This window comes from Danio rerio, chromosome 4 (assembly GCF_049306965.1).
Source record: "Danio rerio strain Tuebingen ecotype United States chromosome 4, GRCz12tu, whole genome shotgun sequence".
NCBI classification, from domain to species: domain Eukaryota; kingdom Metazoa; phylum Chordata; class Actinopteri; order Cypriniformes; family Danionidae; genus Danio; species Danio rerio.
In genome coordinates this window covers 56,714,144-56,726,824 of record NC_133179.1, presented here as the reverse complement: position 1 = coordinate 56,726,824, position 12,681 = coordinate 56,714,144, and the positions used below count along the sequence as shown (strand labels likewise).

Sequence of the window (12,681 nt, the reverse complement as noted above, 5' to 3'; positions counted from 1 at the left end):
AACACGATCAAACTGCTTGAGTGTGTACGCGTTCTCAGTGAACGCTGGAAATGAGAGAGTACAATTAAATTGGCAACTAGTCAGTATAATGTGTTCTTTGAAACTCACGGCAGACTTGTTGGTGTGACAGCAACACATCCCCAAGCTCGAATCTGCTCAGGAGCAAGTGTCTTTCCCACGATTAGATTTCAGCATCTGAACTGGTAGTCTCTCTCTGACATTGCTCCTTTTAGCAAGAGCGCCCTGTTGAAACAGGAACAGTAAAGATTCACAATTACAGTAGTAATACAGTGGGGAATAAACCAGAGTCAAGAGATGTGTTGATTATGTGAGTCAGTGTTGGTATGACTTTCTGACAGAGAAATGAAAATAGCCTCACCATTTACTTTCCATTGTGTGGTTTTAAACCTTGATGAGTTTCTTGATTCTGTTGAAGACAAAATAAGATATTGTAATAAAAATGCTGGCTTACATTGTGTTCCAGAAGACAGGAAATGTTTAAAACCACATGATGGAGAGTAAATGGTAAGCTCATTTTAATATTTAGGGTAAACATCCATTTCATGCTTGCCACTTTAAGCCTTCATACTAAAGTTCACTTTTTTGTTCTTTTTTGAAGACCTGATGGTGCTGAAAGAAGAGACACATCAATGGAATAAAATGGAAGAGAAACAACAAGAAATTAAAGCTGCAAGCAGCGATGATAGGGACCTCGCACCCGGGCTCACCGCCGCCTGGTGACCTTACGATGACAGAGAACAGCGAACAATAATAATTTAAGCCAATATATAAAAAAAGATCTAGGAAAATCACAGATTTATGCCAAACTTCCTCCTGTCAGCAGGTGGCGCTATAACTGTGACTTAAGATTGGCATGTAGATGTCTTCCGGAGAGGAATCCTATCAACCATGTGAAGTTTCAGGCACATGGGACATTGTGTGGCTGAGGTATAAGCCAAACTACCTTCTGCCAGCAGGTGGCGTTATGACTGACTCAATATTGTTATGTGGATGTGTTCAGGAGCGGACTTTTATCAACCATGTGAAGTTTCAGGCAGATCAGAGATTGTGTGGAGATTGTGTTTAAAGACAAACTACCTTCTGCCAGCAGGTGGCGCTATGACTGACTCAGTATTGTTATGTAGATGTGTTTAGGAGAGGACTTTCATCAACCATGTGACATTTTAGGCAGATCTGACATTGTGTGGCCGAGTTACAAGCCAAACTACCTTCTGCCAGCAGGTGGCGCTATGACTAACTCAATATTGTTATGTAGATGTGTTCAGGAGAAGACTTTTATCAATCATGTGAAGTTTCAGGCAGATCGGACATTGTGTGGTTGAGTTATAAGAAAATCCTGTTCCATGGCGAAGCGTTGAGGTTTGTCATGCCACCACAGACACGCCCCTGTGCAAAAACTCTAGATCTTCACAGTATATCATCGCTAGAGCTTTCAGATGACACCACTCTATTTTGGTGCTGATATGGGAAAGTTTGTGGGAGGAGTTTGTTACAGTGTCAAACATGTCATTTCCTGTGGCCAGCAGGTGGCGCTATAACTGTAACTGGATATCGGCACGTAAACCTGATCAGGTCAGGACTGTTATTAAATGTGTGAATTTTGAGGCAGATCGAATATTGCATGCCTGAGTTATAAAGACTTCCTGTTTTGTGGCGAATCATCAAAGTTTGCGAGGCCGCCACGGACACGCCCATCGATGAAAACTCTAAAGCTTCGCAATTTAACATCACCAAGGCTTTAAGATGACAAAACCCAATTTTGGTGTTTATCAGATAAAATTCCTAGGAGGAGTTCGTTAAAATACAACACCTGAAAATGGCAAAAGCGCCACTTTTTCGCCATAGGAAGTTAAAAATATCCGACTTCCTGTTGGGTTTGAGATATGGCTCCAAGAGACTTTTTCGTATGTTTTGCTATGTTTGAGGTGTGTGCCAATTTTTGTGCATGTGCGTGATTCGTAGATCAGGGGCTCGTCCGTTTAATTTTTCTAGGTGGCGCTGTCGAGTAATTTTGCCACGCCCACTTCAATATTGTTATGTGGATGTGTTCAAGAGATGACGTTTATCAACCATGTGAAGTTTCAGGCAGATCGGACATTGTGTGGTTGTGTTATAAGGACTTCCTGTTCCATGGCGAAGCGTTGAGGTTTGTCATACCGCCACGGACACACCCCTCTGCGAAAACTCTAGATCTTCACAATATAACATCGCTAGAGCTTTCAGATAACACCAGTCAATTTTGGTGCTGATACGATAAAATTTGTGGGAGGAGTTTGTTACTCCGTAAATCATGTCATTTCCTGTGGCCAGCAGGTGGCGCTGTAACTGTATCTGGATATTGGCATGTAAACGTGTTCAGCTCAGGACGCTTATCAAGCGTGGCGATTTTGAGGCAGATCGGGTAATGCATGCCTGAGTTATAACGACTTCCTCTTTTGTGGCGAATCGTCAAAGTTTGCGAGGCCGCCACGGACACGCCCATCGACGAAAACTCTAAAGCTTCGCAATTTAACATCGCCAAGGCCTTTAGATGACAAAACCCAATTTTGGTGTCAATCGGATAAAATCCCTAGGAGGAGTTCGTTAAAATACAACGCCTGGAAATGGCAAAAACGCCACTTTTTCGCCGCAGGAAGTTAAAAATATCCGACTTCCTGTTGGGTTTGAGATATGGCTCCAAGAGACTTTTTCGCATGTTTTGGCATGTTTGAGGTGTGTGCCAATTTTCATGCATGTGCGTGATTCGTATATCGGGGGCTCGTCCGTTTAATTTTTCTAGGTGGCGCTGTCGAGTCATTTTGCCACGCCCACTTCCGAAGCCCATAACAAACGTAAATTTTCGCCACTTCTGAGGCGTGTGCAAAGTTTCGTGAGTTTTCGGGCATGTTTAGCCCCTCAAAACCGCGATTCATTCCGCGGAAGAAGAAGAAGAAGAAGAAGAATAATAATAAACAGAGCAATTCCAATAGGGCCTACGCACCGTTTCGGTGCTCGGTCCCTAATAACGACTGATGAAAAACCCACACTCACCAAAAAGACTTCATCACACAGAAAACCTCGGAAATCCAAGTCTAGGTGTAATTTCAGCTGTAAAGCCGTTTGCATGTGCTCAGTGTGGAAAGAGCTTCACAACCAAAGCTAGAATCATGAATCACACGAATGGTCACACTGGAACCACAGTGTTTACATGTGATCATTGTGGAAAGAATCTCTCATGCAAAGACTCCATTAAGCAACACATGAAGATTCACTCAGGCGAGCGTTTTCGATGCAGTGAGAGTGGAAAAGTCTTTAAACATAAAAGAAGCCTCGTCAATCACATGAAGCTTCACAATGGAGAGAAAAAATGAGGCCTTGTCCAGCAGAGCTTAAGGCTTTCCCGGGATAGCATGGGATAGCATCTCGCGACAAGTGTGAACTCTTGAATACATCTCAAGTTACAGGAATGAAACCCTTTGAACCTGAAGATTTAAACTCAATAACTGAAGAGGGGTGAAGATGTGCCAGGTTTTGAGAGTTTCTTCTCTTACAGGGCTGCAAGAAAGCTAAATAACTCTATATGTGTTTCAAGTTATTATGAACTGAGATCCAAATTTGTGCACATTGCACACTGCAATCAAATGGTCGGCACTGAAAAGAGAATTAGAAAGATTAGGGAGGAGAAAATGTTTGAGGAGATGCAGAGAAAACTGTCCTACACCCTTAGATTGTGTTTTTGATCATTCACATTGTTTGATCGTCACTCCCTTGAACAAACACCAATTTGTCTCCAATTTTGGGCTTTTGTCTGCAGTGTCACAAAACTTGGTGGTGAATAAAAATCCACCTAAACTCGGCCGGTGTGAACTTGCAATGACAATGACAGACTGATGCAGACTCCATAAAGCCCTGATCAGACTACACAATGCCATTTGCCTTTTACAACAGATCAGATTTGTGTCAGATTATGAGATTTTGACTTGATCAAATCTTGATGTGTTGTGGGTAACAAATGAAGACTTTGGTTTCAAAACACTACACATTTATTTTGATGGACTGATTTTAGAAAATAAAAAAGTTTTCCTCATGAAGACAATTAAACTTTTTGTAAACAACTGGTTTCCTTTGAAGAAATGTTCATGTGAAAACTCCCACATTACTACAAATAAATCTGTGTATGGAAAACCCAGTATCTCTATTGTGAATGAGAACATGAGTGATTTGTTAGCTTACAAGCTAATTCAAGTACTCAACAGAGACTACTGAAGCACTTCAGATATCTGTTCATTCAAAATATATATTATATATATATTATATATATATATATATATATATATATATATATATATATATATATATATATATATATATATATATATATATACATATGTGTGTGTGTGTGTGTGTGACTACTATTACTAACAGCAATGTTAGGTGGGCAAAATAAAAACTGAAAAAGGATACTTTTTTAAACTAGTATGGGTCTATAAATCTCATTGTCACCCTTTAAAAGGTTTAAAAACCAACATTTATAAATTTATATATTTATGAATGAAGAATTTTTTTGCAAAGCATAAACGGTTATTAACTACTTAATGTTGTGTACAATTTTCTTTAGTCACATTAAATTTAACTTGTTTATTGCAAAAAGGGTTTACATGGATATTGACATGAATATATGCAATTATATAAAACATGCTCAGTTTTTCAATATGACTTTCACAAAATTCACAAGATCTCCTTATTATCAACTTTTAATCTCAGGAATTATTTTAATGGATACACATCATTAGTCATTTAAACTGAAGTTCTTTAATTTTGGGGAGAATTGAATAAGAAATGTAACTTGTCTTATTTTTCTAAATAAATTCCTGTGAATTAAAATTGTAAAAATTATACGCATGATAAGTGTTCAGTGTCATGATTATGGAGGCCCAAGAGTACGGTGGCCGGGAAGTGCAAAACAACATTATAAAGTTTAAAAACACTTTTACAAAGCTCGAGACAAATTTACATTTTGAAAGACATGTTTACATATCATCAGACACAATTACATAGGGAAAACAATTTTACCAAGGACGAAACAAATTTACATTTTAGAAAACAAATTAACAAAACGCAAAACACTTTTACAAATCCCGAAACAAATTTACAATTAGATTCCCTATGGAAAAAGAATGTACCACACCCCGGAAAACCTTTGTAAAAGTGTTTCAAACTTTATAATGTTGTTTTGCACTTCCCGGCCACCGTACAAGAGTGCTGGTTAGAAAATCAAAGACTCAAATGATCAATTTAATTATTGAAGCATAAAAATGTCTTTATTTTCTTGTCTGCTTAGTCCCTTTATTAATCTGGGGTCGCCACAGCGGAATGAACCACCAACTTATCCAGCAAGTTTTTACGCAGCGGATGCCCTTCCAGCTGCAACCCATCTCTGGTAAACACCCACACACACATTTACACACACACTCATACACTATGGACAATTTAGCCTATCCAATTCACCTGTACCGCATGTCTTTGGACTGTGGGGGAAACCGGAGCACCCAGAGGAAACCCACGCGAATGCAGGGAGAACATGCAAACTCCACACAGAAACGCCAACTGTACCGAGGCTCGAACCAGCCACCTTCTAGCTGTGAGGGGACAGCACTACCTACTGCGCCACTGCTTCGACCAGCATAAAAATGTACATAAATAAATCACAATTGAAATGTTTTTAAATGTCATTTAATTATCAATAAACAATGCATTACAAATACATTTTAAATCTATGAATAAATAGATATTTTTATTACTGTATTATTATTTAATCCATGTTTTAAAGGCTGATTAATCAAACAGTAAAATTTGTATTAATAAATCACAAAACACATTTTAAACAGCTTTTTAAATAAGCATTTGGCAAATGCTTTTCTCCCTATTTGCTGTTTGGTTTTGCCACATGCTTTTCTCAAATTGAAAATGAATCGAGTTAAAAAATGACTCTGCTGTAATGAGCTATTGTTTTCCTCTGTTAGGAAAAAAAAGACAGTTAACAGTTTTATCTAGATTAAATGACCTTGGTGATAAAGATTTTATTGGAGATATAGAACAAAATGAACTTCGTATTTTGCCATCAGAGTTGGATTACTTCTATACAGAGAAAGCTAAAGGAGCTTTACTATCTAGAGTGAAATGGATAGAGGAGGGGGAGAAAAATTCTTCATATATATTTTTTTTTAATTTAGTAAAGCATAGACAATCTTCAAAAACTATTAATAAACTTAGTATAAATAACAATGTAAGTGAAGAGAAAACTTTGATTGATGATCACATCTATTCATATTATTATGTAAGTCAAAATTTAATGAGAGTGATTGTGACTTTTTCTTTTCCTTTTTAAAAGATAAAGTTCCTATTATAGATAACAGCTTCCGAGAAATTATGGAATCTGACATTGTTATCTCTGAACTTGATGTTGCTATTTCTCAAATGTTCAATGGAAAATCCCCAGGTACAGACGAAATCACAGTTGAGATTTATAAACATTTTTGGCCAGAGATGGGATTTTTAGTTTTTGAAGCACTTAAGGAATATATAGAGAAAGAGAACTATCGACTTCTATGAAGCAGGGTTTAATCATTTAGTTCCAAAGCCAAGCAAAGACCAATTATTTTTAGACAATTGGAAACCCATAACTCTTTTGTCCAATGATTTTAAATTGCTCTCTCATGTATTTGCCAATAGACTCAAAAAAAGGTATAGGCGAGATAATAAATGAAACACAATCAGCTTTCATTAAAGGGAGAAGTATTCACGATCATATCAGACTGATAGTTGATATGCTCGATTATAGGTATTTAATTCCTCAGACAAGTTTATTTCTATTTCTAGACTTTTTCAAGTCATTTGATACCCTTTAGCATCCTTTTTTGTCTTTAGAAAATCTTTAGAAACTTTTGGGTTTAGTCCGAGCTTTTGTAGGGTAATTTCCATGTTCTATACTGATATATTGAGTAGTAAATCTCTGAATTCAGGATCATCTCCTAGAGTTTACATCAAAAGAGGAATCCATCAAGGATGTCCCATCTCACCTTTACTTTTTAATATAGCTGTTGAACTTATGTCATTATATTTAAAAAATTGAGAGTACACTTTAGGTATTGATATACTTGGTCGGACTTTTAGTTTAAGTCAGTTTGCTGATGACACTCTATTAATTCTTAAGAATAGGGAGGTGCTCCCTTTAGCTCTTGTCAAAATTTCTGTTTCCTAAAGCTTCTGAATTCACCTTAAACCTAAGAAAATGTGGAATATTAACTATTCAGAATTGTACTTTAAGAGAATTAGAGGGTATTCTAGTAAAAGAAGAAGTTAAATATTTGGGAGTTACCATCTTCAAAAATTCTGTTAATAGAGAATGTGCAAATGTTAATATTAAAATGGAAGGTATGAAAAAAATCCCTAAATCATTGGCTAGCTAGAGACCTTTCCATATTGGGTGAAATTCTTTTGACTAAGACTGAGGGATTATCTAAAATTATATATTTAACTTATCCTTTATATACTCCTCCCAAAATAGTTAAATCTATAAATTCAATATTATTTAAATTTATTTGGAAAAATAAATCACATTATTTACGTAAGAATCATATGATCAAAGAGTTTGAATATGGAGGTTTAAAAGCTATCGATTTTGAATGTCTTCATGGCACTTTTAGAGTTAAATGGTTGAAAGAGTGTTTAGCTAAGCCTTATTCAATATTTTATCATATCCCAAATAATTTGTTTAAAAAAATTGGTGGCCTTGAATTTGTATTAAGATGTGATTATGATTGTTCAAAACTTCCTTTGAAGCTGTCTAATTTTCATAAGCAAGCACTGCTATTTTGGAAAATTATATTTACCCATAATTCCCCCCTCATAAATCCACTCTTTGGAATAATTGGGCTGTTGTTATTATTAACAGAAAATCATTGTTTAAAAGTGACTGGTACAATAAAGGCATTATATTTATTAATGATTTGTTAGATGAAAATGGACTGCTACTATCTCATAACGGATTTTTAAATAAATATAGAGTTAAAATCACAGATAAAGGTTATATTGAAATTTGTGAGGCTATACCTATTGCTTTGTTTAGGTTAATTCAAAGTAATTGTTTTAATCTCCCATGTATACTTGTAACTTTTCTTCCGTCTTTAAAAATATCAATGTTGATATTTTTGATAGTAATTATAACAACAAGCTTATTTACAACACGCCTTATAATGTGTGATTTTAAGTGTTATCATCTAGGAGTTGTTAAACCCTTAGTAGAGGACAAAGCTTTTAACTTTTCTCTTAAATATCCTGTAGCACCTAAGGTTAAGGAAACTCATTACAGAATTTTATTCAGGATATACCATGTGAAGGAGTTTATTCAAAAAAGATTTAGCTTCTGCTCCAAAAACACTCGATCACTTATGTTTTTCTTGTGAATTTACTTTTAAATTCTGGTTTGACATCCATACTTGGCTTTCATTAAAAATGATTTCAGTCCCCCCTATTGTTCTAAAAGATATTTTATTTTACAAAGCTGATTTACATTGTTCTTTCTCTGATGTTGTGAACTTTATTTTACTAATGGGTAAATATCAAATTTATTGCTGTAAGTGGAAAAAGTGCAGACCCTCTTTTAGATGTTTTCTTTCTGAGGTAAAGAAATTGGCTCAAAGCCTCAAATATTTCAAAAACCAAAGTAAAATAACTGAAGCTCTCTGTACTTCATTTTCATAATATTTATTGTTAAAATATTTTGTTTGTCCTTTGATGTAGATCTTTTGTACTGCTCCTTGCTCCTTGTTGCAGTTGTAACAATTTTAATTTATTTTATATATTTGTAATGGTAAATATGCCTTGCGATGTTGATTGTTCCGTTTTGTGATGTAAACATTTTGCAACAATAATAAAAAAAAACACTTATACTTAGTAGATTAAACAAGTTTTTTAAAATTGTGTAAAAATGTTTGGATTAAAAGTTTTGATCAACTTCAAACACTAAATGTCTATGTATTTGAAAGAGAGAGAGCAGATATGTTATGTGAGATGTGAAAAGGAGTGTGAAATTTGTCATGTCCTGACTGCAACAGTAAGTGGCAAAAAAGCTGAACAAAAAAGACTTTTATTTTGGCTTGTTGTGTGACGTCACAAGGCTGCGCCGCTTCCGCGCTGCGGTTCAACTGGAGGAAGGTTTGCTTCACAACTTTACACAAATATAAACCGATTGATTAAAGTTTCAGGTTTTCCTTTCGATATTATATACCTGCGGTTGACTATTATTTTAATCCTTTATACAACGAAGTACTATTTTAATAACAGTAATCGAGGGCTATTGTTTGAACAACTGAAATGTGTGTTTTAATGAAGGTTTTATTTGTTTACTAGCATAATGTCATTCTAATATAAGTATACAATATTCTATATATATATATATATATATATATATATATATATATATATATATATATATATATATATATATATATATATATATATGGCTGATTCCAGCGTTATGGACGTGACATTTGCAGTAAAAAAATGAAACGTATATTCTCAGAGAAGGTATATGTTAACAGTATATTGAAATATATGTTTATATTTTTCTTACCCCTTGACCATGGAGTTCAGGCATCAAAAAATATCAGTCTATGCAGGTGTTTTATATTTAAAATGACGGCAAAATGAATGCGTTACGGACGTGACAAAAAAAAGACATGAGTTTTGTGAGTTGACATACTTTGTGAAAATTCTGTGAATGAAAATGCAGAAGCCAAAAAAATATATAACAGTCAAAAAATAAGGGTTGGCTCTGCATGGAACATATATAATTAATTTTATTTAGTTTTTCATTTTTGCATTATTGAGGAAAAACTATCGTTACGAACGTGACTTGTCTTCGTTACGGACGTGACTGCTGTGAAATTGACAGTTGACACATTATGAAAATCAGATAAATGCTTTCAAAACTTGACCAAAGACCTATTTGTGGATATCTGTTGGGTGTGTAAACCAATAAACTTTAACCTCTGAGACATCTGAATGGTAAGGTTGCACAATTAATCAAACTTAAATAGATATCACCTTGTTATATTTAATTCGTATTATGGCATGTGTGTTGTTAAAGGTTAACGCACGTTCGAATGTTCAAAACTCAATTCGGTAACAATGTTGCATGCTAACATGGTGGTTTTATACTCTGAATAATATAGAATTGATAATAAACATAATCAGCTATAATGGGCCTATAGCAGGCTCCTAAAGTTAGTGTTTCCAGACAAACCTGAATTAAATCATTGCCCGACTGTTGCGCAAGACCGTGTCTACGTGGAGAATATTTAAAATCTAGTTTTGTCACAGATATGGCAATATTATATTTGACAAAGTTTATTTTAGTTTATTCTAGTTAATGTGTTAGTTGATGGAATAAATAATTTAATTTCTCCACTCGCGCTTGCTTTCTTTTTCTCGTCGGCAGTCACTTCAGGACAGGTTGCAAAAAGTTCATACGCACCAGGGTGAGAGAGAAAACTTTAAAACTTAAGAAAGGTTTTGTGTAGGCTATGTTAAACAAGCATAGAAAAATAGTCATTGGTTGTAGGCATGTACGATGGATGACTATAATGTTTATATTTTTAGGCTATAGTTTATAACCGATTGTGTAAAATATTGAATTAAATATTTACAGCTGCAGGTGCTATCGATTTTCTAACTAATTTAATACTCATATAATGTAGTTAAAGCTTAGATCAATATCAAGATTTTATTCTTATTTTATTCTTATTCTTATTAAAATAATTTTAATAAGCACTCAAGCGCATTTGCCGGGTGCTGGAAATCTTTGAAAATGTTTCAATTTTAGTGTAGGCTATAGGCAATTTTTAAGCTTTGAAAGTGCTTAGATTTTGGATAAAGGGCTTGGAAAATGAATTGTGTCGCTTTAATAAATTTATCTTTATAAATAGTTATTTAACTAATGAAATAAAAAAAACATATTTATGCTCTGCATGAAATGAAAACTCCGCTGTGGCCTGACCCGCGGCGTGCGCATCTTGAGCAGTGGGAAAAGACCAAATGCATGGAGGTTATAGATTTTGCGCCTTGCGCGCCTTGCGTTTTGTCATTGCGCGCTTTGTGCACTCCAAAAGAAAAGCATGTTACCTCAGTGGTGTCTTTCATTCTTCAATCAAACGAAAGCAGAGGCGGGGTTTCCTTGGAGGTGACAGCAGTGTCAAGATGACTACGGCAAACTTTTTAATGACGGAGAGACTTGTGGTCGCTGTTTTAAGTCATCCAAAGTTGTATGACTTTACAAATCTTGAATTTCATAATGTTATTTAAAAAATTCTATTATGAAAACATTGACAGCAACACTCGCGCACAATAGACCAGCTGATTCAGTTGTTACCTATAGTGACATTCAAAAGAGCACCGTGCTCCTTTTCTTCTTGTCAACATAAAACGAATTGCGGAGCCCCTCACGTCTCTGGAATGAAGAAGCGCGTTAGTTGTGATCGGCTTCTATGAGCAACACATATTTGTTAACTCGCATGACAGTAACACGTGCAAACACACGTGCTTATGTCGTAAATTCGACGACTAATCAATTACAAATTATCAGACCAGAGGTTTTGAATATCAGGAAATAGACTTTATTCTCCATAATAAAGCCGAGAAAGAGCAGAGCAGACCCCAGAGCATTCTGAAGTCTCTCCTGGACACCTTCTGAAGTCTCTCCTGCACCTTCTGAAGTTTCAGTGTGTTTGTTACAATTTTTATACAGGATTATTTGACACACCCCTAAGTCTCTTTTTAATTCTTGACCATTTTTGAATAGGTTTCTAGTCTAAGGGGTCCTGCTATTCTTGGCTCTCAGCCCACTAGCTCATGTCAGCAGAGATGTTACAGGTCTGTGTCAGCAACTGTTTTGACACCAAAGTTCTCTCTCCATAGATGCAACTTATGCAAAGGAACTAAGTGTTTACATACATTGTTATGATAGGATAATAACTTGATACTATGTTACTCATTCTAACTTCTGACACATATAGCTTCATACAAGTATTTAACATATATAATCAGTGCTTTACATATTCAGTTATTCTACACAATCAGTCACTCAGCCTTCTCCTAGTGTTGCTCCTGTAGGCATTCTCATCTTACACAGACATATCACTGTATTTTTAACACACGCTGGCATGTTTGCTGCAAACACTACATACATTTTGTGAAGAGAAAATTAACTGCTTTACACTTAGAAAATACTTCACACTGAGAGAATAGAAATATTCTTCAATCCCTCCTCTTAAGACTTTAGTCTTAATATTATTGTCTTTTAACCCAAAGTGCAATTTCATAATCCAGTTCTCTTAATTACCTCTATCTAGTGACTGATATTAGCCACATAGCTGTTATCAATTGACCAGATTATGCCACTGTACTTTGACAGAAGTCCAGCCAAACATCTTCCCTGTCACTTGATTTGAAGGAAGTAAAAGACTGTACTCTGTTTTTCTCTTAATACATCATAGACAATAAAGTTTTAAGCATAAGTATTCAGTTGGTTCAGTGCTAGCTGCTAGTTTTCACACTCATATAGAATATACTGAAGTAATATTATATATAGGTACCATGAAAGCAATATGCAAACAAAATCAA

The 12,681-nt window shown here is 35.2% G+C and overlaps 1 protein-coding gene across 2 annotated transcripts in view; it reads right to left on the bottom strand.

Moving 5' to 3' along the window:
* The window catches only part of LOC137491103 (uncharacterized), a 1,183,352-nt gene that overhangs the window by 622,974 nt on the left and 547,697 nt on the right, over window positions 1-12,681 (bottom strand). The window lies entirely within an intron of this gene.